The following is a 27287-nucleotide window of genomic DNA, read 5'->3' as shown; positions in this document are numbered from 1 at the left end:
GCAAGGTTTCGATTAAAAGTCAATAGGTTAAGCCTAAGCATCAATTAATTTTGGGACTGGGACATATATGGCATTTCTATATTATTAAATAGCAAGATAGAAAGCACTTTACTTTCAAGGTTTTATTTCTTCACTATACACCATGTGTGAAAAATCCTTTCTTGGCACAATGCATTATACAATGGAGTTTGATTGCTTACACATGTTTCTGACGTTTACAAAACCTGCATTGTCCTCAGAAGGTAGTATGGAGAGTGTTGGGTTATAGACAACAAGCGACAGAGAAGCTGGTTCACAATTTGAACAGACTGGAATGCATAACCAAGGAACAGTGGAGACACCCTTTCTTTGTGGCTTTTTTAGAATGTAGTAAACAACTGTCTTTCCAGGCCGGGTCACCAACCAAAAATTTTAACAAAACAAAATCTTAAGGAAGCTTTGCAAAAAAGAAACCAGAACATGAGATAGATGATCCAAAGAGAAAATTAGAGGAAACCATGAAATACACACAAAGATTTGGACATCAAGAAATGTGAACTTACATATACTTACTTAATACTAAGGGCTTTCTTTCTGTTATGATGCAGTCTTTAAATATCAATGGGTTTAAAAATAATAACAATGACCATTTCTGGCCCTCCCAACCCCCTGTTTTTCTTCTCTCCTAACAGCTGACTCCCTCATGATTGAACTCTCACTGTGTCATTCCTTGCTCATCAAGGACCTTTGATTCACTTTTACTCTTTACCAACTGAATTGACAATGATGCTATTATAAATATCAAATCATTCTTCATGAAATTATCTGCTTTATAATGACTAAATGTCACCATTAAATTCCAAATCCACTTCCCTTCTAAAAATGCCTTTACGAATGAGTCATTTTTCTTTCAGGGTTTCTTAGAGCTTCTGATCAGTCATAATTTTTAAATATAGTAACAAGGGACAGGTCTTCCAGGCTCAGATAATTTTACCAGGCATTTAGGTCTAATCCGTTTGTGTCCTCGTTGTATTTGTGTTGGAACTGTTTGTATTGAACCTGAGGTTTTACAAAGTAGTTACTGAGGGATCAAATTTAATTTAGGTCAGATTTTTAGTTACTAGCTATCATAATATTATCTTTTTTTTTTTTTACCATGTGTATATTTCTAGTTCCAGAACATCACAATTTTGTTATCTATTTTGTAGAATCTGTGACTCCTTTGATAACCTCAGAGTTTTTTAATCCATAAAGTAAGTCATACATACTTTTAAAACATTATGCATATATTTAAAAAGAAACATAGTAGGTACATTATGATCTCTTTGGAGAGAGGAGGTGGAACTCTAAACTAAACTTAAGGAGATGTAGACATTTCTTTGCTGGATTCATTTACTTATAACAGAGAGCTCTTTGTTCATGCCTGGTGACGAATGAGAAGTCCTAATGATCGATATTCCTCAGGATTCCATACAGCAAGGCAGCATCAAATTGCCTCTTTTGAATGTTGTTTGCACAGTTTATGCGTTTTTTTTTTAAAGAAGTGTCCAGAAAGGAGCAATGGAGAAAGAAATAAATTCTTGTGATGCAAAGTTCATATAGATGCATTCTAACAGTTAAAACACTACCCAGTGCACGTGCTGGGCAGCTCAAGTTGCAAAAATGAATATGGGTCCCTGGAGATCAATAAGTATTCCCATCACCTTTGGCGAACTCCTGATCCAGGTCAGCTATTTCCTCTTCCTGTCTCTACCCCTAGGTGAGGGACTTCTGTTTCACATTATCCTGAATGGCCACGACTGACTTAAGTAAAACATCACGGTTCTTAATGAGAAGAGTTTCAAATGCACTTTGCCTCGAAGTTGGCTTGCAGAGAACAGCCAAGGCTAAAGACCTACTATTAAAAGGGCTGTATTTTCTTTATAGCCAGTTCTTGCCCCAGGACTAAGGCATGTTTGCTTAAGGATACTAAATTGAGACAGGCTCCTCATTTAAAAAAAAAAAAAAAAAAAGAGTAGGAAAAAGTTCTGCAATGTTTTTGTAATAATTCAAACTGAAAGCAAATGAATGTCCCCTTTTTTAGCCACACAGAAAAGAATGAATGTACATTACATTTTATTTATTTTTCAAGTTATTGCCAAGACAAAACATCTCTTTATATAAATCCCGTGTAGACTGAGTTCTTACGGATAAAAAATAGATTAAGTTCACGTCTTAAGAAGGTTGATGCTATAAATGCAGGAAGAGGGGGCTGAGAGATTGATAAAAATGTTTATCACTCAGACTTGGAGGGACTATCCTTGATTTGAGATACTTCAGGATATGCACTTCATAAAAAACAAACAAAAAACACAGTGTTTTAGTAGTGTTTGCCTTTCATGCTTTCCTTCTTTGAAAGCTTGCATTCTCTGATACAATTATCATTTTTACTCTCACTCTTAAACGGTAACAGATATCCTCCATTGCCTTCTCTCCAACTTCTCACAACACAGGCCTTCCTAGTTCTCTGTCATTTTACCCTTCTTTGCACCTTCATACTCTTCCTCCTAATGACTTTGTTTGCCAAGCAGTGTTAAATACAATTCTTATGATAGCCTCTGGTCTCTCCCATCATCTACCCACCGTAGGCAACCCCTGTACTTGCTGCTCAGTCCTCCTGTTCCCGAATTCCTCTTGTCCCAGTTAGTCCCTTCTCAAAGGATAAAACAAGGAACTCTAATGCTGAAATCATATCCAACCAGCATGACCATGAGAACTAGCCAAGGAAAATGCCTCATGTTTATGAGGGAATACGTGAGTGGGTCTCCACTGTGTTATCTTACTTCATTTATACAGTCCTGAGAGGAGATTTGATTTTTGGTCCTGACACTTGTTGTCAGTGATTTGGGACCAGTTCCTTAACCTCATGCCTGAAATCCTTTCTGAAACAAGGCAGTGCTATGAGTAAATAAATAACCTTATTCAAACTTAATTTCCTAATTAAACAGGAAATATAGCACAGAGATTAAAAGCACAGGCTCTGGACTGAAATATACTTGGGTGCGGGCCCTGGAATTTCCACTGACTTGATATATGGCTCAGTTCCTTCATTCATGAAAGATTATCAATAGTAATATCAACTTTGTAAAGTTATGCTAAACAATGAATGAGATAGTAAACAGAGAGCTTTCAAAACAATGCCTGACCCTCCATAAATGTTAACTATTATTATATTGATGTTGTTATTGTTAATAGTGTAGCATCATGACAATTAAAATCTTGGAGGCTGGTGCTGGCACTGTAGTATAGCAGCCTATGCTGCTGCCTGCAACATTGGCATCCTATATGAACTGGTTCAAGTCCCAGCTGCTACACTTCCTATTCAGCTCCCCACTAACGTGCCTGAGAAAGCAATGGAAGATGGCCCAGTACTTTAATTAATTAATTAATTTATTTTTTTGACAGGCAGAGTGGACAGTGAGAGAGAGAGACAGAGAGAAAGGTCTTCCTTTGCCGTTGGTTCACCCTCCAATGGCCACCGCGGCCGGCGCGCTGCGGCTGGCGTACCGCGCTGATCCGATGGCAGGAGCCAGGTACTTATCCTGGTCTCCCATGGGGTGCAGGGCCCAAGCACCTGGGCCATCCTCCACTGCACTCCCTGGCCACAGCAGAGAGCTGGCCTGGAAGAGGGGCAACTGGGACAGAATCCGGTGCCCCGACCGGAACTAGAACCCGGTGTGCCGGCGCCGCAAGGCGGAGGATTAGCCTAGTGAGCCGGGGCGCTGGCCTGATGGCCCAGTACTTAGCCCCTGTCACCCACATGGGAGACCCAGATGCAGTTCCAAGTTCAGTCAGATGCTAGATTGGCTTCAGCCTAACCCAGTCCTGGGTGCTGCGGGCATCTGGGGAGTGAACCAGTGGATGGGAGATCTCTCTCTCTCTCTGTCTCTCCCTCTCTCTGTAACTCTGCCTTTCAAATAAATGAACAAGTCTTTAAAAAAAAATCTTGGAGGCTGTATCACAAAGTTAAAAGTGAGATATCATTTTATGGAAATGACGTACAGCAAAAGAATCCAAGCACATTTAATATTGAGTCTATTATTTATTAACAAACCCTTTTTAAATGGAGCTGTTGTCTTTTCTAATTATAAAACTGAAGAGCCGGCGCCGCGGCTCACTAGGCTAATCCTCCGCCTTGCGGCGCCGGCACACCGGGTTCTAGTCCTGGTCGGGGTGCCGGATTCTGTCCCGGTTGCCCTCTTCCAGGCCAGCTCTCTGCTATGGCCCGGGAGTGCAGTGGAGGATGGTCCAAGTGCTTGGGCCCTGCACCTGCATGGGAGACCAGGATAAGTACCTGGCTCCTGCCATCAGATCAGCGTGCTGCGCTGGCCGCAGCGTGCAGGCTATGGCAGCCATTGGAGGGTGAACCAACGGCAAAGGAAGACCTTTCTCTCTGTCTCTCTCTCTCTCACTGTCCACTCTGCCTGTCAAAAAAAAAAAAAAAAAAAAAGTGAAAGCACATTTGCTTGCAAATGTTCATTCTTTTAGACATTTAAACACACATATCGATTACTTTATTATTAAACTATTTTTTTACTTTATTTTTAAAGTTTTATTTATTTATTTGAAGTTTTACTCCCAAATTGGCTGCAATGGCCGGAGCTGCCCCGAACTGAAGCCAGGAGCCAGGAGCTTCCTCCAGGTCTCCACGAGGATGTAGGAGCCCAAGCACGTGGGCCATCTTCCACTTTCCCAGGCCACAGCAGAGAGCTGGATCAGAAGTGGAGCAGCCAGGACTCGAATGGTGTCCATATGGGATGCCGGCACTGCAGGCATCGGCGTTACCCACTATGGCACAGCGCTGGCCCCTTATTTATTTATTTGAAAGTCAGAGTTATACGGAGAGAGAAAGAGATGGCAGAGGAAGAGAGAGAGGTCTTCCACCTGCTGCTCGTCCACACCCCAAATGTCCACAACAGCCAGAGCTGTGAAGATCTGAAGCCAGGAGCCAGGAGCTTCCTCCGGGTCTCCCACGTGGGTGCAGGGGCCCAAGGACTTGGGCCATCTTCTATTGCTATCCCAGGCCATAGCAGAGAGCTAGATGGGAAGTGGAACAGCCCAGACTCGAATCAGCGCCCTTATGGGATACCAGCACTGCAGGCAGCAGCTTTACCTGCCAGCCCAGTTAATGTATTTTTAAAAAACAAGGTTGGAGCTGGCATTGTAGTGGAGTGGGATAAGCCGCTGTCAGAAATGCCCGCATCCCAAATGGACACCAATTCAAATCCCAGCTGCTCTAATTCTGATCCAGCTCCTGCTAATGCACTTGAAAAAGTGGCAGAAGGGGCCAACGCTGTGGCATGGCGGGTAAAGCCACTGCCTGAAGTGCCAGCATCCCATACAGGTGCCGGTTCAAGTCTGGGCTGTTCTACTTCTAATACAGCTCTCTGCTATGGCCTGGGAGAGCAGTAGAAGATGGCCCAAGTCCTTGGGCCCCTGCACCCATGTGGGAGACCCAGAATAAGCTCCTGGCTCCTGGATCAGGATCAGCCCAGCTCCAGCCATGGTGGCCATTTGAAGAGTGAACCAGCAGATGGAAGATTTCTTTCTCTCTCTCTCTCTCTCTCTCTCTGCCTCTCTGTAACTCTGCCTTTCAAATAAATAAATAAAAAGAAAAGGAAGGAGGGAGGGTGGGGGAGGGGGGAGAGAGAGAAAGAAAGAGAGGGAGGGAGGGAGAGAAAGAGAAAGAGAAAGAAAAAGAAAAAGTGGCAGAAGATGGCTGGCTCAAATATTCCCTTGTGGGAGACCCAGATAAGCAAGACTTTTCATTTGGTTTGGGTTAAAGTGATCTCCAGATTTTGTTTTTAAGCTTTTTATCATAGAGAACTTCAAACATATAAAAGCAAACATAAGGGTATAATGAACCCCTCTGTGTCATTTATCAGCTTCAGAATTCATCAACCTGTGGCCAATCATATTTCATCTATACCTCCACCTGCTTCCCCCATCACTAACTCCCATACTATTCTGAAGGAAATATAAGACACCATATGGATTTATCTGTAATTACTTCAGTATGTAGCTAAAAAAGATAATGGTTTCCTTCTTCCCTCCCTCCCTTCCCTCCCTTCCTTCCTTCCTAGATAGACAGAGACAGAGGACTCCCATCCATAAGTTCATTCCACAGATACCCATGATAGCTTGGGCTAGGCCGAGGCTAAAGCTGGAAGCAAGTAACTCAGTCCAGGTCCTATGTGGGTGGCAAGAACACAACCTCCTGAGTCATCACTCCTGTGTCCCAGGGTATATTGGCAGGAAGCTACTGTTAAGTGCTAGAGGGAGACCAAACCCAGATTTTCTGATAAAGGAGGCAGATGTCTTATTTGCTAGACCAAATGCCTACCCCAAAATGGTGAGATTTTAATTCAAACATTCTTTTTTCACTTGTTAGCTGAAAAAGTTTCACAAGAAAAATTTCAGAGCTTATGTTGTGGTGCAGTAGATTAAGCTGCTTGGGATTTTTTTTTTTTTTTTTTTTTTTTTTTGACAGGCAGAGTAGACAGTGAGAGAGACAGACAGAGAGAAAGGTCTTCCATTGCCGTTGGTTCACCCTCCAATGGCTGCTGCGGCCGGCGCACCGCGCTGATCCGGTGGCAGGAGCCAGGTACTTCTCCTGGTCTCCCATGGGGTGCAGGGCCCAAGTACTTGGGCCATCCTCCACTGCACTCCCGGGCCACAGCAGAGAGCTGGCCTGGAAGAGGGGCAACCGGGACAGAATCGGCGCCCTGACCGGGACTAGAACCCGGTGTGGCGGTGCCGCAAGGCGGAGGATTAGCCTAGTGAGCCGCGGCGCCAGCCAATTGCTTGGGATTCTAACATCCCATATCAGAGAGCCAGTTTGATCACTTGCCACTCTGCTTCAGATTCAGTTTCCTGCTAATGTGCCTGGGATAACAACAGAAAATGGCCCAAGTACCTAACCCTTGCTACTCATGTGGGAGACCTGGATGGATTTCCTGGCTTCTGGCTTCAGCCTGTTCCAGCCCTAGCAGTTGCAGCCATTTGGGGAGTGAACCATCACATGGAAAATTTCAATCTCTCTTTAAAAAAAAAAAAAAAAAAAAAAAAAAAAAGGAAGAGAGAGAGAGAATGTAGGGGCCGGCGCTGTAACACAGTGAATTAACACCTTGGCCTGAAGCACTGGCATCCCATATGGGCGCCAGTTCGAGACCTGGCTGCTCCTCTTCCCATCCAGCTCTCTGCTATGGCCTGGGAAAGCAGTAGAAGGTGGCCCAAGTCCTTGGGACCCTGCCCCCACGTGGGAGACCCAGAAGAAGCTCCTGGTTCCTGGCTTCGGATTGGCACAGCTCCAGACGTTGCGGCCAATTGGGGAATAAACCATAAGATGGAAGACCTCTCTCTGCCTCTCCTCTCTCTGTAACTCTGGCTTTCAAGTATATAAATAAATCTTTAAAAAAAATAAATAAAAAAGAGAACATTCTCCTAATCTACCATTTCATTACCCAAGGATACAATTGGAATTTGAAAAGCAGAATGGAAGAATAAATGTTTGCTTTGTCCCCTTTATTTTCCAGTTTTCAAAATAGTGAGTTAGGGCAGGTGCTGTGGCTCAATAGGCTAATCCTCCGCCTGTGGCGCTGGCACCCCAGGTTCTAGTCCCAGTCGGGGTGCCAGATTCTGTCCCGATCGCTCCTCTTCCAGTCCAGCTCTCTGCTGTGGCCCGGGAGTGCAGTGGAGGATGGCCCAAGTGCTTGGGCCCTGCACCCCATGGGAGACCAGGAGAAGCACCTGGCTCCTGGCTTCAGATTGGTGCAGCTCTGACTGTTGTGGCCATCTGGAGAGTGAACCAGAGGATGGAAGACCTTTCTCTCTCTCTGCCTCTCCTTATGCCTCTGTGTAACTCTGAGTTTCAAAATAAATAAATCTTTAAAAATAAATAAATATTTAATAAAATAAAAAAATAAAAGAAAGGTGATAAATGTTAGAAGGAACAGCTAAGAGTTGAGGTAACTGCCTCCCTGTATACAGGGATCAAGCAAGACACTGCCTTTTTGATTTTATGTGAAAGAACAATAGAGAGATACAGAGACAGATCTTCCATCTGCTAGTTTACTCCTCCCAAAACCCACAACAACTGGGGCTGGGCCAGGTTGAAGGCAGGAGCCAGGACCTCCCACATGGGTGGCAGGGACTCAAGTATGTGAGCCATCATCTGCTGCCTCCCAGGATCACATCAGTAGGAAGCTGGCTTGGAAGCAGACTAGCTGGGACTCGAACCAAGCACTCCAATAGGGGAGGCAAGCATTCCAAGCAGGACCTTAACCCACTGCACAACACCCACCTCTGACTTGGTTTGTTAGAAATCTTCAGGCAATGCTCCCTTTTAATACAACTATATGCATTTATTACAGGTATAAAAATAGAAATTAGGCAATAGCAAAGGTGAGGCCAGCAGCAAGATGTCCCGCTGGAGGTATCAGGATGTGTGGCAAAGGGGTTTCCCCAGTTGGCTTCAGGAAAAAGAACGTGAAACATAGCATGTGGTGGCCTATCCATACGCAAGCCTTCCTGAGGAGCATTTGCCAGGGACAAGGGTTTGCATTTTGAAGAAAACTGCAGATTCAGCACAATTACAAGAATTTGCAATGGAAGAAAAAGAAGGCTCAAACATCACAGGAATCCCAGTTCATGGATCAATACCCAGGTCATTTGAAACATCTCTATTTAGCCGAAGAGGAAAGGCTCAGGAAGCAGTTAAGGAAAGTTTGCCCGCCTTTGCCTGAAGATTAGTGCAGCAATGACCAGATTTCGTCTGAAAATCAGTGTCCTGTTCACCAGCCTAAGCCCAAAGAACAGTGTAGCAAAACAGCAGACACCATTATCACTCCAAAGCAAACATCAAATCAATGCACAAGAAGAATATGAACAGGCAGAAACTAAGTATGCTATTAAGAGACAAAAATCTGAGAGGAGAAGCAGCTCAAAAACTCTACAAAAAGAAGAAAGTAGAAGTCTTCAAAATATCGAACAAAAAGTCTAAAAGGGGGCTGGCGCTGTGGCTCACTTGGTTAATCCTCCGCCTGCGGCACCGGTATCCCATATGGGTGCTGGGTTCTAGTCTGGGTTGCTCCTCTTCCAGTCCAGCTCTCTGCTGTGGCCCCCCAGAAGGCAGTGGAGGATGGCCCAAGTGCTTGGCTGCCTGCACCCGCGTCGGAGACCAGGAGAAAGCACCTGGCTCCTGGCTTCAGATTGGCATAGTTCCAGCCGTGGTGGCCACTTGGAGGGGTAAACCAATGGAAGGAAGACCTTTCTGTCTCTCTCTCTCTCACTGTCTATCTGTCAAGTAAATTTTAAAAAAAAAGTCTAAAAAGGGTCAAACTTGATTTTACAAATGGAGTATCACCTTCAAAAATACAAGAAAAATTAAATCAGATATTTTGTCCTTATGGGTTAAAGTATTTGCTGTCTATCGAATTTTTTGTATAACAAGTGCCTCTTGACAATAAACTAAATTTTCAACATAAACTATATACAAAACTATACTATGTATGACATATATGCTGTATGTGTTCTATTTATGCTCAAAAACAGAAATGCAGGGATTATTGTCTGTGAAATGTGAAAATTACAGAAAAAAAAACTGCAAAGGAAAGATTATGGCAAGGCCAGTATAAAAATAACACAGAATAGGCTGGTGCCGCAGCTCACTAGGCTAATCCTCCGCCTTGCGGCACCGGCACACCGGGTTCTAGTCCTGGTCGGGGCACCGGATTCTGTCCCAGTTGCCCCTCTTCCAGGCCAGCTCTCTGCTGTGGCCAGGAAGTGCAGTGGAGGATGGCCCAAGTGCTTGGGCCCTGCACCCCATGGGAGACCAGGATAAGTACCTGGCTCCTGCCATCGGATCAGCGTGGTGCGCCAGCCGCAGCGCACCAGCCGCGGCGGCCATTGGAGGGTGAACCAACGGCAAAGGAAGACCTTTCTCTCTGTCTCTCTCTCTCTCTCTCACTGTCCACTCTGCCTGTCAAAAAATAAAAAATAAAATAAAAAATAAAAAACAGAATATTTCAGCTTCTCCTTTCCCTGTAGATCTACTGACGATCTCTTCTACCCTATGGAATTACAATGGATTTCTCCTGCCTTAAAAAAGGCAGAATCAATACACATTTTCTTCTACTAGTGCATTCTCATCACAAGCACCAGCTTCCACTTCAATCCTTCCCAGAACATTCAAAGTCAGTTGGTTTTATAATCTTATTCTCAACTCTAAGAGCGGTTTCAGGTCAAATCGCCTTCTAGAAATGGCCTGTTGATTGCACTGAGCTCTCTGGACTTTCCCCAATCCACTATGGAATGGGGTAGTTAAGGACCCAGAGCCCTGGAATCCAACAGACCCAGTTCCATCCCAGCTGGGACACCTGGGGGTCGGATGACCTTGGGCAAGTTGCTCTCTCAGCCTCAATTTCTTCATCTACATGTGGACAGCAAGAGTACCTATCTCACGGGTGCAAGGATTAAAAGAGATAATATTTATAAATAAGCAAGTCTTCCAAACCAAGAAATGTCATTATTAGAGAGCAGGCAGGCTTGCTGTCAGAGGCATCTCTGCTGATTCTTATCTAAAGAAATTAAATGCAGCTGTGCCTGAGCAAGTGAACTGCAGAAGTGCATTTACAGAACACCTGTGAGGGACGAGCTCAAGGTGGGCATTGGAGGTATAAGATGAAAACCACACATCCCCACCTTCAGGGACCTAAGACTGGAGCAGGAAGCAGCCATGCACGGTGGAGGTGAAAACACAAGAGTAGCGTAGGGACACAGCAGCAGGACTGAGTGCGTGAAGGTGCCACAATTCCTCAGTGGTGACAGTTATTCAGCGCAGGTCATGTAGGAGGTTGTAGACTCTTCCCCAATGCCATGGAGGGAAACTTCTTTGTAAAGGAGATGCCAACAATGGGATAAAGACATGAAATTTATCACAGCAGTGGCCAGAATGGTAAGCACAGTGATGAACTGTGCAGTAAGATCTGCTAAGCTCAGCATAGATTGCATCAGGTATCTCCTGGGCCCTGTTCCAAACTTCAGTGGTCACACGGATGATGACAGCATGGGGCTGACCCCTTGGGACACAAGCACCAGGAATGCAACCAAGCACGAGGGTCTGATAGATTCCAAAGGAGCAAAGTTGTTGTGTAATGAAGAATCAGCTCTACTCAAAGAAAGGTCTGGCCTTTGCCCTTGGCTACTGAGAGATATCTCTAGCCCTTGGAATATCCTGCCTGAAGTGAGTGCTTGTGTTTGTCCAGGGGCTAGCATGTGACTTATGATGAGGGCCTTGGGTCACACTGTATCAGTTCTGACCTTTGGAAGGGGCTAGAGACACGTAGACAGTATGTGCTCAAACCCTGTAAAAATTCCGGGCACCATAGGCTTAGGTAAGCATTCCTTATTGGGAATACTGTGTGTATTTTACCACACATTGTGGTCAGGACCCCATGATTCTGCAGAGAGAGGATGACCATGAGATCCACATTTGGACACCTCTGGAATTCTGCCCTCACATCTCTTTCCTTGACTGGTTTTTAATTTGTATTCTTTGCTATAAAACTATAACCAGGGGCTGGCACTGTGGCATAGCAGGTAAATCCACTGCCTGTGATGCTGGCATCCCATTTGGGCACTGGCTTGAGTTCCAGCTGTCCCATTTCCAATCCAGCTCCCTGCTAATATGCCTGGGAAAGCAGCAAAAGATAGCTCAAATCCTAGGGGTCCTGCCACCCATGTGGTAGATCCAGATGAAGCTCCTGGCCCCTGGCTTTGGACTGGCCCAGTTCTGACCATTGCAGCCCTATGGGGAGTGAACCAGCAGATGGAAGATTCTCACTCTCTCTCTCTCTCTTTCTGTGTGTGTGTGTGTGTCTCACTCTCTCTTTCTGTAAACACTGCCTTTCAAATAAATAAATAAATCTTTTTTAAGAAATGGAACTATAGCCATAAGAATGGAGCTTTCCTGAGTTCTTTGAGTTGTCTTAAGTTTTCCACAACCAGGTGGCTGTGGGTACCTCTGAATCTGTAGCCAGTCTGTCTGGGTGAGGGTGGGTCTGGGAACTCACGAACTTGCAACTGGTGCCTGAAGTCCATGGGAACTGTCCACTCCACCCGAACCCTGAGCCAAACTCAGTGCAGTGGCCGAGCACTGCATGCTGCCAGGGCAGAAAGGACCAAGTGGGGGCTGCAAGTCCTCACCAGTGAGGTTCAGACCCTGCCTCGCCCTCCAGGCTCTGCCATGGCCCTCTGCCTGCACCCGTAACCCCGGAGGCCCTCCCCAGCTCCAGCACCCCGTTCCACCAGTCCCAAGCCTCAGAAGCTAGTGCTGACTGCAGGGTCTTAAAGATCACTGACCCCATGCTCTGGGGCTCATAGTCATCACACCAACCCGGGGCAGGGAGAAGTTGAGCACAATCAGGGCAACACCCTCTGCAAGAGAGAGCTGGAGTCATGGTGAGGATCTTACTAGAAAGAAGACAATTCTAGCCGGTGCCGCGGCTCACTAGGCTAATCCTCCGCCTTGCGGCGCCGGCGCACCAGGTTCTAGTCTCGGTTGGGGCGCTGGATTCTGTCCCGGTTGCCCCTCTTCCAGGCCAGCTCTCTGCTGTGGCCAGGGAGTGCAGTGGAGGATGGCCCAAGTGCTTGGGCCCTGCACCCCATGGGAGACCAGGAGACCAGGAGAAGCACCTGGCTCCTGCCATCGGATCAGCGCGGTGTGCCGGCCGCAGCGCGCCAGCCGTGGCGGCCATTGGAGGGTGAACCAACGGCAAAGGAAGACCTTTCTGTCTGTCTCTCTCTCTCACTGTCCACTCTGCCTGTCCAAAAAAAAAAAAAAAAAAAAGACAATTCAAAACAGAGATTGCAAAGGGGTTTCTACTGAGGTGGGCGCTTGGCACAGTTGTTAAGATGCCATTTGGGACACCCACATCCCATACCACAGGGCCCAAGTTCAAATCCAGACCCTGCTTCCAATTCTAGTTTCCTGCTAATGTGCTCCCTGGAAGACAGCAGGTGATGGCTCAAATGGTTGGGTTCCTGTCACCCACATGGGAGACTCAGATTGAGTTCTAAGTTCCTGCCTTCCACCTGATCCAGCCCTGGCTATTGCAGTTATTTGAGGAGTGAACCAAAAGACGGAAGATCAATCAACCAATATCTGTCTCTCTTTCTCCCCTCAAATAAAATGAAAATTAAATAAAAAATATAAAGAGGAGTTTCTACAAAAGTGTGAGTACTAGAGATAGACCAGTCACAGCCCTAAGCTCAAAGACATAAGGAAAGGAAATGGAAGGAAAGGGCTCTGTATAGGCAGCCACTTTGTGGCATAGGCAGCCCAAAGCAACCTCTTTCCTTCCCTCTTTCCTGTGGGGATCTCCACTAACAGACCCCGCAAGTGGTCCTAGGGAGGCTGTAGATGCAGCCATGCGGGTCAGCCTGTGGGGTGGAGAAGAGCAAAAAGCTGTCCTGGAAGGAGAAGTGGAAGGTACTGAGCGCCTGGGTTCAGATCCTTGCTCTGTGGCCATGAGCTGTGTCATCTTCAAAATGTTGCTTAAACTCATTTCCTTCATCTGCAAAACAGAGTGCTTTGGTAAACAAGGACCACTTGGAGATAAGGCCGGGGAAGAGCTTGGGGTGGCCCTATGTCCCGGGAAGGGCTCGGTATCCAGCAGACAATAGTACTGAGCCGCATTGCTGCTCAGCTGCCGGCTCAAAGCCCACTCTCCTAACTGGGCACCTGCCTTGCTTCTCAGACCCAGCTGCCCCAGTATTCCATTCTGATAATTGGATGCAGGTGATTTTCACTGTGCCAGAGGCCCTGCCTTGTTGTTTGCTTAATCTTGGGGCCTCCTAGGAATGGTACCTTGCTGCATGCTTGCAGGTAACCATGGAAACTGGCTGCCTATATCAGATAACTAATGGCAAGTTGGCAACAGCCTGAATGATCTCGAAGAGAGAGGCTGAGAACAAAGATTTCCATGAGCCATGTTAAGCAAAAAACCATGCTCCAGATATAGGATTGACCATTCTGATCCCTCAAGAGGGTTGCTACCCAGCTACACATGCAGAATGCTCTCGCCTATGCCACACTGCACACAGGACACAGTGCAAGGTGAAGCTGAAGGTCCCCAAGGCACTCTGCCTACTGACTTCCGCTGAGCTCCGCACTCCTGTGAGCTCGGCAGTAGTCACTGTCCCTGAAAAGCTCTCCACAGCTACACGTCCCTGGAGGCCTTGGTTTGAGGAAGCAGGACTCGGCTGGCCAGAAGCAGAAAAGAACAGTTGTGCAATTTTAGAGAAAAAGGGTACATCTGTTGGCGAAGTCAACTATAACAACAATGCCACCACCAACAGAAATGGATTATCCTACAGCTCTGGAGGACAGAAGCCAAGACGGAGGTGTCACCATGGCTGCCTCCTTCCTAGGGCTGTGAGGAAGAACCCTGGCTGCCAGTAGCCTGCTGATCTTCTTTGGTGGTGTAGAGTTCAGTTATGAGTAATTAATTCAAACTGTTAAATTAAATACATTTGAAATTAAGACTTAATAATATGTAGTATGTTAAGATTAAATGATATAAAATATGGGGCAGCATATTAAAATCTGGGTCTAAAGAGCTTTATTTTAAGCCAGAAAAGACAGGCCTAAGGGTACAGGAGTGAAACTATTCCTGGAATTTAGATTCTTCCACCTTTCTGTATGACACCTATCCCCTAAGTTGCTCAAATGCACCAATAAAATGCATACATTTAGGTAATTGCTATATAAGGAATAAGGAACTCGCCTACGTGTGTAGTGACGTATGTACTTGTTTACTCGAGTGCATAAACATGCTGGGAGGGGGAGGGCCGGGGCTTCTCGCCTCAGCACTGCGCTGTGTTGTAGGTGCCAGTAAGAACCCCAGCTAGCTGGTAATAAACCCTCTTGCTGTTGCATCCAGCCTGCCTTTTGTGAGTTGTTTTGGGGAGGGTCTCAAACCGGACACAACAGTGGTCCTCGGCATCATGGTGAACTCTGCCTGCATCTTCACACAACATTCCCCCTGTGAGAGCATCTTTGCGTCTGAATTTCCCTTCCCATACGCACACCAGTCACACACGATTCGGGCCCACCTGAATGACATCAGCTAAACTAATCACATCTACAACAAACCTATATCCAAAGATCACATTCAGAGGTACTCAGGCTGAAGACTTCAACACAGGGGGCCAGCACTGTGGTGCTGCAGGTAAAGATGCCGCCTACAGTGCTGGCATCTCGTGTGGGTGCCGGTTTGAGACTCAGCTGCTCCACTTTTGATCCAGCTCTCTGTTATGGCCTGGGAGAGCAGTGGAGGATGGCCCAAATGCTTGGACCCCTGCACCCACATGGGAGACCACAAAGAAACTCCTGGCTACTGGCTTTGGACCGGCCCAGCTCCAGCCACTGCAGCCACCTGGGGAGTGAACCAGTGGATGGAAGACCTCTCTTTCTCTCTACCTCTGCCTCTCTATAACTCTGCCTTTCAAATAAATAAATAAATAAATATTTGAAAAAAAGACTTCAACATGGGAATTTTTGGAGGGCGCAATTCAATCCATAGCAGGCGGTATTTGTGGGGAGAGGCCACCCTTGACACCTGTCCTGCTTCTTAAATATGGGTTCTTCTTGAATTTCTCACCACAGGGCCTCCTGCCCCCTAGGCAGCCCCTAATGTTCTGGGTGGTGCCTTTTGTCCCACAACATCTAATTTTGCTCCTCAATCTGCACCCCTTCAGCAATCTGGTCCCAGCTGTAGTCCCCTCCCCAGGTGGACATCTCTACATCTCTGTTGTGCCAGTACTTGCTGTCTCAGTGGTCTTCCGCTAACTTCTGTGTTTCTCTTGAAGCTGACCTCATCTCCCAGGGTGCGGCTAATCTAGGTCCTAGTTTGTTTAGCTGTGCCCCAGTTGCTGCAGGTAATGGAGCCAAACCCAGCTGCATTCCAAGAGAAGGCAGAGCAGACAGATTAAATGTGTTCAGAGATCAAGCCATGACCTTCTGTTCTGCTTTCCTTGACACTGTCGTTCAGACTTCAGTTTGTGATGGGAGACCCCTTCCCTTTCCTGTGGCTGTGGGCTCTCCCTGTCTCTGAGGGGCTGGATTCTAAGTCTGCACGGCCCATTGGACAGCCTTGTGAACACTGTTTCTATCAGTGTATCTCAGAGAATTGGTTGATTTTACTCTCTTCCAGCCAATCCCACCTCCATGGAAGCGGGGACAATAAGAAGGCATTTAGATACAGACAGGTGAGGTTCAAAACCAGGTAGAGGGGCCAGCGCTGTGGCATAGCAGATGAGCCCGCCGCCTGCAATGCCAGCATCCCATTTGTGTGCCGGTTTGAGACCTGGCTGTACCACTTCTGATCCATCTCTCTGCTATGGCCTGGGAAAGCAGTAGAAGATGGCCGAAGTCCTTGGTCCCCCGCCCGTACGTGGGAGACCCAGAAGAAGCTCCTGGCTCCTGGCTTCGGATCGGTGCAGCTCCGGCCGCTGCGGTCAATTGAGGAGTGAACCAGAGGGTGGAAGACTTCTCTGTCTCTATGTCTCTCTCTGTATAACTCTGACTTTCAAATAAATAAATAAATCTTTTAAAAAAAAGGTAGAAGAAAGCTGCAACATGGCTCAGGTGTGTAGACCCACAGTGCAACCTGGGGATCCTAGGATGTTTCCCTCTGGCTCTGTCTCTTGCTGCCCATACAGATGGCCCAGGCCCACAAGGCTGCCGATGGCCCTAGGAGGCTCTGCAGGTGAGTCCTGCCCCAGAATCAAGCAGAAACAGGCTGGTGCTGGTTAGCAGCGTGACCTTTGCTCACTAAGCTTTAATTTCTTTATCCTTAAAAGAAGACCTTTAACAAATCTTATCTATGTACTCTATGAGGAGATTATGTTAGTAATGAATATATGACCTTAATCTAGTGCCTAGAACAAAGTCTTTGACACACATTAGCTGTGGTGGCCCTGATGACCGCCTAGCCATACTTTACTGCTTCCACAAAGCTCCATAAAATGAGCTTCCAGCTAGTTGCTGGGTGTGACGGACTAACGTTGCTGCTTTCTTCTTGAAACGAAGCACTCACACAAAATGCGACAGACTCAGGAGAATGACCGCTCCTCCTGGACATCCGTCTCCCCATTAGCATGCCTGGGTTGTGACCACTGATCCAGGACAGAAGCTATCAATCTGTGACCCACCCTAATGCTTTAAGCAGCTTTCCTGGCCTGAGCAGGTATTGTTCTTCCCTCCCTGGAGAGAGGAGGGACTCTGTGGGTCCCTGAGGTTTCAACACTGGGCTAGAACGAGCACCAACAATTATCCTACACACACCCACACTTACCAATGGGGTCAGGAGCATCTGATCATTTTGAAGAGATAATTTCCTCAGACGAGACAGGAATCACAGAAATCATCATTATGTACATCCTCTCCTGCCCCTTGGAAGCCCAAGTGTGATTTAATGTATTTTAGGAACTAAAGTTCAAGATGTGAATTTCCTGTGCAGAGAAAAGCAATCTGTCAGAAAGCACTTAGGCAAAGGCAGAGCAGACAGATTAAGTGTGTTCAGAGATCAAGCCATGGCCTTCTGTTCTGCTTTCCTTGACACTGTCATTCAGACTTCAGTTTGTGATGGGGGACCCCTCCCCTTCCTGTGGCTGTGGCCTTTCCCCATCTCTGAGGGGCTGGATTCTAAGTCTGCAAGGCCCATTGGAGAGGTTTATCAGTATATTTCAAAGGGAATTGGTCAATTCTACCCTCTTTCAGCCAATCCCACCTTATGTCTTGCCCCGGGAACCCCTGCTGTTTTCATTGCAAATCCCACCATCCTGGGTGGAACTGCAAAGCCAGTGATCCTGAGCCTTTCTTGAAGTCTCAGACACCTTTGATGTTGGATGGACGTCACAGGCTCCCTCCCCAGAAAAGACAGCACATGGATAGCCACCCAAATATTTGTTCATAATTTTAGGAGGTCTCCCGGTTTCCCTAGCTAAGCAATCTCGATTCTCCACTTTTATTCCATATTAATACCTGCCCCCAAACCTTCAGTGGCTCCCCATTATCAATCAAATATGACCATGTTCCTTAGCCTGGCACACAGAGCTCACCATAATCAGACTCTTTCCAAGATAATGGTTAGCAGGTCCAAAGCCCAGTCCTTGGCACCTGGTGAACACTATGGAAGTGTTGACTGTTATTATTACCTTCCTTCCTTTCAATCCAACTCATTTCTCACTTTTCCCTTGACCTTTGCATGCCTGTGTTCTGCTCCCTTGGTGACTTCTTATTCATCCTTGCCAATCACGCACTGTCAGTGTCCCTAAATCCCCTGGCCTCCTCGGATCTCAGTTTCCAGAAGTCGAGCCCTACTAGGGTTTGTTTGGGTGTGGATTGAGTGTGTCTCCCAAGAGTTCGTGTGTTGAAATGTAATACTCGGGGCCAGAGCTATGGCGCAGTGGGTTAACACCCTGGCCTGAAGCGCTGGCATCCCATATGGGCGCCAGTTTGAGTCCCGGCTGCTCCACTTCCAATCCAGCTCTCTGCTATGGCCTGAGAAAGCAATAGAAGATGGCCCAAGTCCTTGGGCCCCTGCACCCATATGGGAGACCCAGAAGAAGCTCCTGGCTTCGGATCAGTGCAGCTCCGGCCATTGCAGCCAATTGGGGAGTGAACCAGCGAATGGAAGACCTCTCTTTCTTTCTCTCTCTCTCTCTCTCTGCCTCTCCTTCTCTTTAAGTGTAACTGTGACTCTCAAATAAACAAACAAATCTTTAAAGAAATGTAATCCTCACTGTGAGATGTTAAGAGGAAGGAAACTTCATCTGACTACATGTTCAAAGGCGGAACTTCAGTGGGGGCGGTGTGAGTAGGATCAGGTCAGGGTGCTGTCCTTGTGATTGAATGCTGTTTTGTAAGAAGGTAGATGAAAGACTGAAGGAGACACAAGCCTGTCACCTCTGACACCCTACTCCACCTCTGAATTCTGCCATCAAGGTCATTACCAAGGGCCAGTGCTGTGGCATGTGATTTAAACCACCATCTGTGACACCGGCATCCCATATGGGTGTCAGTTCAAGTCCCAGCTACCCTACTTCCAACCCAGCTCCCTGTTAATGCTCCTGGGAAAGCAGCAGAAAATAACCCCAGTCTTTGTGTCCCTGGACCCATGCAGGAGACCCGGAAGAAGATCTTGGCTCCTGGCTTCAGACCAACTCAGCTCCAGCCAGTATAGCCATTTGGGAAGTGAACCAGTGGATGGAAGATCTCTCCTACTCTCTCTGTCTTTCTATAACTCTGCCTTTCAAATAAATAAATATCTTTATAAAGGCCATTACCATATGCAGTCCCTTAACCTCAGACTCTGGAACCCTGCATCAAAACAAACCTCTTTTCATTAAAAGTGACAAGAGAATAGGCTATGGGGCTGGCGCTGTGGTGTAGTGGGTAAAGCCGCCACCTGCAGTGCTGGCATCCCATATGGGTGCCGGTTTGAGTCCCGGCTGCTCCTCTTCCAATCCAGCTCTCTGGTATGGCCTGGGAAAGCAGTAGAAGATGACCCAAGTCCTTGGGCCCCTGCACCTGTGTAGGAGACCCAGAAGAAGCTCCTGGCTTCTGGCTTCGAATCAGCACAGCTCCAGCCGTTGCAGCCAACTAGGGAATGATGGGAGACCTCTCCCTCCCTCTCTCTCTCTCTCTGACTTTCAAGTAAATAAATAAATCTTTAAAGACACACACAGAGAGAGAATGAGCTAAAATAGCCCACCTCCTATAGGCTACTTAATCTCTTCTTCAATATTTCTGAACTCACCTAGGGCTATTTTACTTTCTCTCCATTGTGGTTTGTCACCTACTGTGCCCTGAACTCCTGTCCTGGCTTTTTCTCCAAAGGCTCTGGGTGTAGCTATAGCCACTCCCCACACCTGTCACCCCAAGCCCTGTACGGCCCCTCCTTTCTGTCTCCCTACCACACAAACTTGGCAGTTCATATCACCTGTCTAATCAAACCCCTGTAGTCGCTTTCCATCATACCTAGCAAAAATCCCAGTTCCTCCTAAGGCATACCTCCTCATGTACCCTGGAGGCAAATTCAGGTTTTGTGGGGCCTGATACTTCTACAACTACAGTGGTGGAGGCTGAGGGGAGGTTCCTTTTAAAAATATATAAAATCATAAATTGAAAATGAATAGTTATGGCTGGCGCCACGGCTCAACAGGCTAATCCTCCGCTTAGCGGCTCAGGCACACCGGGTTCTAGTCCCGGTCGGGGTGCCGGATTCTTTCCCGGTTGCCCCTCTTCCAGGCCAGCTCTCTGCTATGGCCAGGGAGTGCAGTGGAGGATGGCCCAAGTGCTTGGGCCCTGCACCCCATGGGAGACCAGGATAAGTACCTGGCTCCTGCCTCCGGATCAGCACAGTGCGCCGGCCGCAGTGCACCGGCTGTGGCGGCCATTGGAGGGTGAACCAACAGCAAAGGAAGACCTTTCTCTCTGTCTCTCTCTCTGTCCACTCTGCCTGTAAAAAAAATAAAAAAAAGAAAAAAAAGAAAACAATTGTTTAAAAAAAAAAGAAAATGAATAGTTATTTAGAATCCAAAAAGAATTCACAGTAAATTTCAAATTTACAGAAGCCTATAAGAAATATCAAGTTAAAAAATACCACTTTTATGAAAAAAATACCATTTTTTGACTGCTTTGCACAATAAACTACAAGGGATTTTGCTATATATTCTTGTCTGTTCAAATGAGAATCGTTTTTTAAAATTTTTTTTAGAGTGAGACGGACAGCTCCTATCTGCTGGTTTACTACTCAAATGACTGCAATGGCTGAAACCAAGAGCCAGCAACTTATTCCAGGTCTCTCACATTAAGTGGTTGGAACCCAATTACCTGAGCTAGCACTGCTGCCTCCCAAAGTCTGCATTAGCAGGAAGCTAGAGCCAGGAGCTGGAGCTGGGTATCAGACCTAGACACTCCAGTGTGGGGTATGTGCATCTTAACTGCTAGGCTAAAAGCCTGCCCCAATATCATTTTCAATTTCATTTTTTTTAAAGATTTATTTATTTACTTGAAAGTCAGAGTTACACACAGGAGAGGCAGAGAGAGAGAGAGGCATCTTCCATCTACTAGTTCAGTCCCCAGATGGCCACAATGGCCAAGCTGCACCAATCTGAAGTCAGGAGCCAGGACATTCTTCCAGGCCTCCCATGAGGACGCAGGGGCCCAAGGACTTGGGCCATCTTCTACTGCTTTCCCAGGGCACAACAGAGAGCTGGATCAGAAATGGAACAGCCGGGACTCAAACTGGAGCCCATATGGGATGCCGGCACTGCAGGCAGTGGCTTTACCGGCTATGTCACAGTGCCAGCCCCTTAATTCATTTTCTAAGAAGATGACAGATGGGGTAATTCATCTGTCCTCAAGCATAGTTGCTCAAAATGTGTTTTTTTTATTATAATTTAATATTTCACAAGTAATTATTATGTAAAATTTTAGGACCATTGTTAGTTACATCAAATCTCCATTAGATTTATGTCTGATGGTCTATAAAATTTGTGTTTGTTTTCTTCTTTTTTTTTTTAAAAAAAAGATTTATTTATTTATTTGAAAGTCAGAGTTACACAGAGAGAGGAGAGGCAGAGAGAGAGAGAGAGAGAGAGGTCTTCCATCCGATGGTTTATTCCCCAATTGGCTGCAACAGCCAGAGCTGTGCAGATCCGAAGCCAGGAGCCAGAAGCTTCTTCCAGGTCTCCCACCTGGGTGCGGGGGCCCAAGCATTTGGGCCATCTTTTGCTTCCCCAGGCCATAGCAGAGAGCTGGATCAGAAGCGGAACAGTCAGGTCTTGAACTGGCACCCATAGGGGATGCTGGTGCTTCAGGCCAGGGCATTAACCCACTGTGCCACAGCACTGGCCCTTCATGTTTTCTTAAGATTAATCGTAAGTATTTCTTTATTTGACAACTTTTTGTTCTTGAAGTCTTTCAATGGTGAATTCTCAATGTTATTTTATTTCCATTGTTGTCAATATTTTGTCAAATCAGCAAGAACTCAAAATCTTTTTCTGATGGGTTCCTAAAATTTTCTCATTTTCACTAACTAGATTATCAGACTAGGAACTCACTCTTAACACTTTAACAAAATATTCAGATCCTACAGAAAGTATTATTGTTGTTTCACTAACTTCCCAATGCCAGAGTACTTACTACTGATTTAATCACTCATTTTTGTCACTTTGTTTCATATTATTCTGATTTTTAATCAAAAAAATGTAAGTTTTTTTTAACGTATTTATTTGAAAGGCAGAGCAACAGAGAAACAGAGTGAGAGAGAGAGAAAGAGCTCTTCCTCTGCTTGCTGGTTCATTCCCCAAATGACCGCCACAGCAAGGTCTGGGCCTGGTTGAAGCCAAGAGCCTGGAACTCCATCCTGGTCTCTCAGGTAGGCGGCAGAGGCCCAAGCACTTGGACCATCATCCACTGCTCTCCCAGGCACATTAGCTGGAAGCTGAATGGAAACCCGACCAGCTGGGACTCAAACCAGTATGCTGACGTGGGATGCCAGTGTTACAAGCAATGGTCTAACCAGCTGCACCACGGTGCCAGGCACCTAATATGTATTTTTAAACAACATTAAAATTTGCTTTAATAAAGGACTCACTTCATCATCTAATTAATACTTGAGGTAGGAATATTCTGAAATCAAGGGGCCGGCGTTGTGACATAGTGGGTTGGGCTGCTGCTTGCAGTGCCGGTTCAGGACCTGGCTGCTCCTCTTCTGATCCTGCTCTCTGCTATGGCCTGGGAAAGCAGTAGAAGGTGGCCCAGGTCCTTGGGCCCCTGTACCCACATAGGAGACCTGGAAGACGCTCCTGGTTCCTGACTTCGGATCGGCACAGCTCCAGCGGTTGCGTTCAGTTAGGGAATAAACCAGCAGATATAGGATCGCGCTCTCTCGCTCTCTCTCACTCTCTCTGCCTCTCCTCTCTCTGTGTAGTTCTGACTTTCAAATAAATCTTTAAAAAAAAAAAAGAAAAGAAAAGAAAATCGAGTGGCTGGTGGTGCTGTTGTGTAGTAGGTTAGGCCTCCATCTGTGGTGCTAGCTTTCTATATGGGTGCCAGTTTGTGTCCCAAATGCTCCTCTTTCCATCCAGCTCTTTGCTATGGCCTGGAAAAGCAGTGGAAGAAGGCCCAAGTGTTTGGGCTCCTGTACCCATGTGGAGACCCAGAAGAAGCTCCTGGCTTCTTTGGATCAGCTCAGCTCCAGCAGTTGTGGCTATTTGGGGAGTGAACCAGCAGATGAAAGACCTCTTCTCCCTCTGTAATTCTGCCTCCCAAATAAATAAATCTTTATTAAGAAGAATAAGAAAATCGATGGGGGAGGAGGGTGTTTAATGCAACAGTTGGGGCCGGCGCCATGGCTCACTAGGTTAATCCTCTGTCTGTGGCACCAGCATCCCATATGGGCGCCGGATTCCAGTCCCAGTTGCTCCTCTTCCAGTCCAGCTCTCTGCTCTGGCCCGGGAGGGCAGTGGAGGATGGCCCAGGTGCCTGGGCCACTACACCTGCATGGGAGACAAGGAGGAAGCGCCTGGCTCCTGGCTTCAGTTCAGTGCAGCACCGGCCGTGGCAGCCATTTGGGAAGTGAACCAACAGAACAAAGACCTTTCTCTCTGTCTCTCCCTCTCACTGTCTATAACTCTACCTGTCAAATAAAAATTAAAAAAAAAAGAAAATGGATATAGAAGATATTATTAGATACTAAATATTATTAAATGTTAAGTGCTGGAAAATGGAAGGTCATCAGCCTGTAGCCTGGAAAAGGGCCCTCACCGGAAGCTCACCTTGTGACACCCTGACCTCAGACCCCTGGGCTCGGAACTGTGGAAAACAAAGGTCTGGTGTTTATATGCTGCTTTGTATTGAAGCCCGAGCTGACCAACATGGGTCTGTAACATTGGCTTCAATACTCAGGCCACTTGATAGAGGGCACTCGGTACAAGTCATGGAGCTGGTATGCATATCCAGTCCTATTTCCAGGGTGCCACTCTAGTAGCTTCGTGGACAGACTATGCCAGTGAGGAGCAGGCTCAAAGTGTTTCTAAAGGAGCTAAGATGCCAGGACACATCCAACCCCCACCCCTGGGCCCTCAACAACAGTTTTAGGCACCCCAGCCCCTTTACTCAGCCTCCCTTCAAGAGCAGAGCACCCTGCAGGCTCAAGGCTGGGGGCAGGGACAGTGGTGGCCATCAAGGCTGAGTTCTCAGTGTTCGGTAGTGCTTGCCTTCGCCTCTGGCTGGAAAAATCGAAGCTGCAGGCAGAGTAGATTACGACAGGAGGCTGTGCGCCAGAAGGACTCCTATTGAGCCCTGATGGTGCAAAGCAACCCAGTGTCACAGGACGTTCTAGGTTCTGTTTCTACTGTGATCTTTTCACTGAGCACCAGCCACTGTGCTAAAAGTGATAAACATGTGACTTCATTTCATCTTTAAAACTGTCCTGTGATACCAGCATTGGATTAGCCAATAAAAACCTGAAGTTTAGAGAGATTAAGGAATTGCTGTCCTATCAGGACTCACCACTAATAAAACAGATAAATCTAGTAAGTAGAAACCAGGCCTATCAGGAATTTTGGAGTTTTGGTTACTGCTTTACACCACTCCCCATGAACTTGTAACCTACCATGTGATCCACTTTGAAAAGATTCAGCTACCATCTGCTATCACGCCATGGGGAAGGACTAAAGGCCTATCCTCATTCACCCAGAGCCTTCTATTGCCTGTAACAAGGCAGGACTGGCAAAATCAGGATCCCCCAGGAATGTGTTTGTCTCTGACTCAAAGTACAAATGAGTCAGATGCTGTCACTACTGCTGGAGACAGGTAGGGAGTGAGGCACACCTGTCTGCCCAAGGAGCTGCCTTCCCGAAAGGCCCCCTGCAGGAAATGGGGAAGCTTTGGCTCCCCTCTGTACCCCCAGCTCCTAACACAGCACCTGGCACCTACTGGGGAAACAGGTGTTGAAGTCACTGCACTAATCTCGGAGTAGTAGGGCTGAGGAAGGGAACTGATCATGGTTAAGCACCTGCTGGGCCTCAGGACTATGCTAAGCACTGGCAACACAAAGGCGGGACCCACTGGCTATGTGAAATGCAGGGCCAGGTGCAAAGTGACATGAAGGGCAATGGTCATTCGTTCCATTTTAAGAATTCCAAAATGAGAACAAGACAGGCATTTGGCCTAGCAGTCAAGCACTTGTTAGGATACCTACATCCCATATTGGAGTTCAAGACTAGGTACCAGCTTCCAATTCCAGCTTTCTTCTAGTGAAGACTAAGGGAGAAAGCAGGTGGTAGCTCAAGTAGTTGGTTTCCTGCCACTCAGGTGGGAGACCTTAACCGAGGTCCTGTCTCTTGGCTTAGGCGTGGCCCAGTCATGGCTGTTGCAAGAATGAACCAACAGTTGGGAGCTCCTTTCTCTTTCCTCTCCTCTCCTCTCCTCTCCTCTCCTCTCCTCTCCTCTCCCTTCTATCCCTCCCTGTCCCTCTCCTCTCCTCTTCTCTTCATTCTCTCTCTCTGCTCCTCAAATGAACAAATAAAGATCATGAAAATGAAATTTAAAACAAGAACAGCAGAACATTAAGCCAAGCACAGGCACATTCTGAGCCCGGGTCCTGGGTGACTGTGTGGGTTACATAATCAGGAAGTTGACCTTGAATGAATTGGAAGTTTCTACCATCAAAACACGCTCGTTGCAGTGGGCAAGCAGACAAGACATGCGCCATCGTGATCAGCGGACAATGACACATGAAGGGAGGGAGGACTGCAGTCTCAGTTGGCCCTCACTCAGGTATTAAAATCTTTATTAAAACTCTAAGATATTTTTATTGCATTACTTGTTTAAAAGCTTTAGTGAACATTCCACGTCACTCAATTCCTGCTTTTAAAGTGTACAATGCAGTTTTTAGCAGACTCACAGAGTTGTGTAACCATAACCATCATAAATTTTAGAACATTTTTGTCACTCCAGAACAAAACCTCACACTTATAAGGAGCCACCCTCATCTCCCTGCATCCCTCCCAGTATCAGGCAACCACTTGTTGCCATTCTGTCCCCATGGATTTGCCTACTCTGGACATTTCACATAAATGGCATCATGAGGTAACCTTTTATGTCTGGCTTCTTTCCCTTAGTATGATGTTTTTAAGGTTCATCCATGTGGGAACATGTATATACATGTTCAGGGTATAAGTTTCAAAACTCCCAGTGATACCGGAGGCCCACACTCTAGACTATGTGTACAGTGGGCCCTCTGCACTGGTAAGCTACACATCCATGGATTCAACTGACCATGGGTAGAAAATGTTTGGGAAAAAATTACATCTACAGTGAACATGTTCAGATCTATTTACTTAGCATTTACATTGTATTAGGAGTTGTAAGTAATCTGGTATACAGGAGGATGAGCATAGGTTATAAAGAAGTACTATGCCATCTTTAATTTTTTTTTTTCATTTTATTTGAATTGGAGAGAGAGAGAGAATGTTCAATCTGCTGGTTCACTCCCCAAATGCCTACAGCCCAGACTGCTGTGTCAAGCTAAGCCAGGAACCTAGAGCTTTATCTGAGTCTCCTACATGGTTACTTGAGTCATCACCTGCTGCCTCCCAGGGTGCACATTAGCAAGAAGCTGGAATCAGAAGTGGAGGCAGGACTCAAACCAGACACTATGATATGGTGTCTTAACCACTTCATCCAATGCCCATTCCCAAATTCTATTTCATGTAAGAGACTTAAGCATCTGCAGATTTTGGTATTTGAGAGGGTTCTGGAACCAATGCTGGGGGACCACTGCCCTTTGTGTTCTACCAGATTCACAAACATGCATATATGTAGTATGTTTCCCATCTTAACTAAGCATTTATCATGCACACCCCACAGCTGTAACTTTGCAGTTTGAAGGGTAGCAACAATCCTCAATTTCACAGATGGAGATTGGTTTTTCCTGTAGATCTCAGAGCCCTCAGCATATGCTTCTTTTTCTTTCCTTATGGAGAACTTTCACTTTTCACTTAGAGCAAGCACTTCATGGCTTTTCTCCAGCATGCCTGAATTGCTGGTCTCACTGATCTTGTGCTTTAGCGCCATTGTTAAGCAATATAAGTCACTTGAACACCAACAGTGGGATACCTTGACAGTCAATCTGATAACCAAGACAGCTGCAGTGTGACGGACAGGTGGTAGTGTGTGCAGTGTGGATGCA

The 27287-nt window shown here is 46.5% G+C and overlaps 1 long non-coding RNA gene and 1 pseudogene across 2 annotated transcripts in view; one reads left to right on the top strand and one right to left on the bottom strand.

Annotated features, from left to right (window-relative positions):
• The window catches only part of LOC149121178 (uncharacterized), a 68572-nt gene that overhangs the window by 27107 nt on the left and 14178 nt on the right, over nucleotides 1-27287 (bottom strand). The window lies entirely within an intron of this gene.
• On the top strand, nucleotides 2722-14479 carry LOC138846120 (thyroid transcription factor 1-associated protein 26 pseudogene; annotated as a pseudogene).

Source organism: Oryctolagus cuniculus, chromosome 17 (assembly GCF_051225735.1).
Source record: "Oryctolagus cuniculus isolate XC-2025 breed Fujian yellow rabbit chromosome 17, ASM5122573v1, whole genome shotgun sequence".
Classification (NCBI taxonomy): Eukaryota; Metazoa; Chordata; class Mammalia; order Lagomorpha; family Leporidae; genus Oryctolagus; species Oryctolagus cuniculus.
Note: the sequence above shows the minus strand (reverse complement) of the source record. Positions and strands in the feature narration are given on the sequence as shown.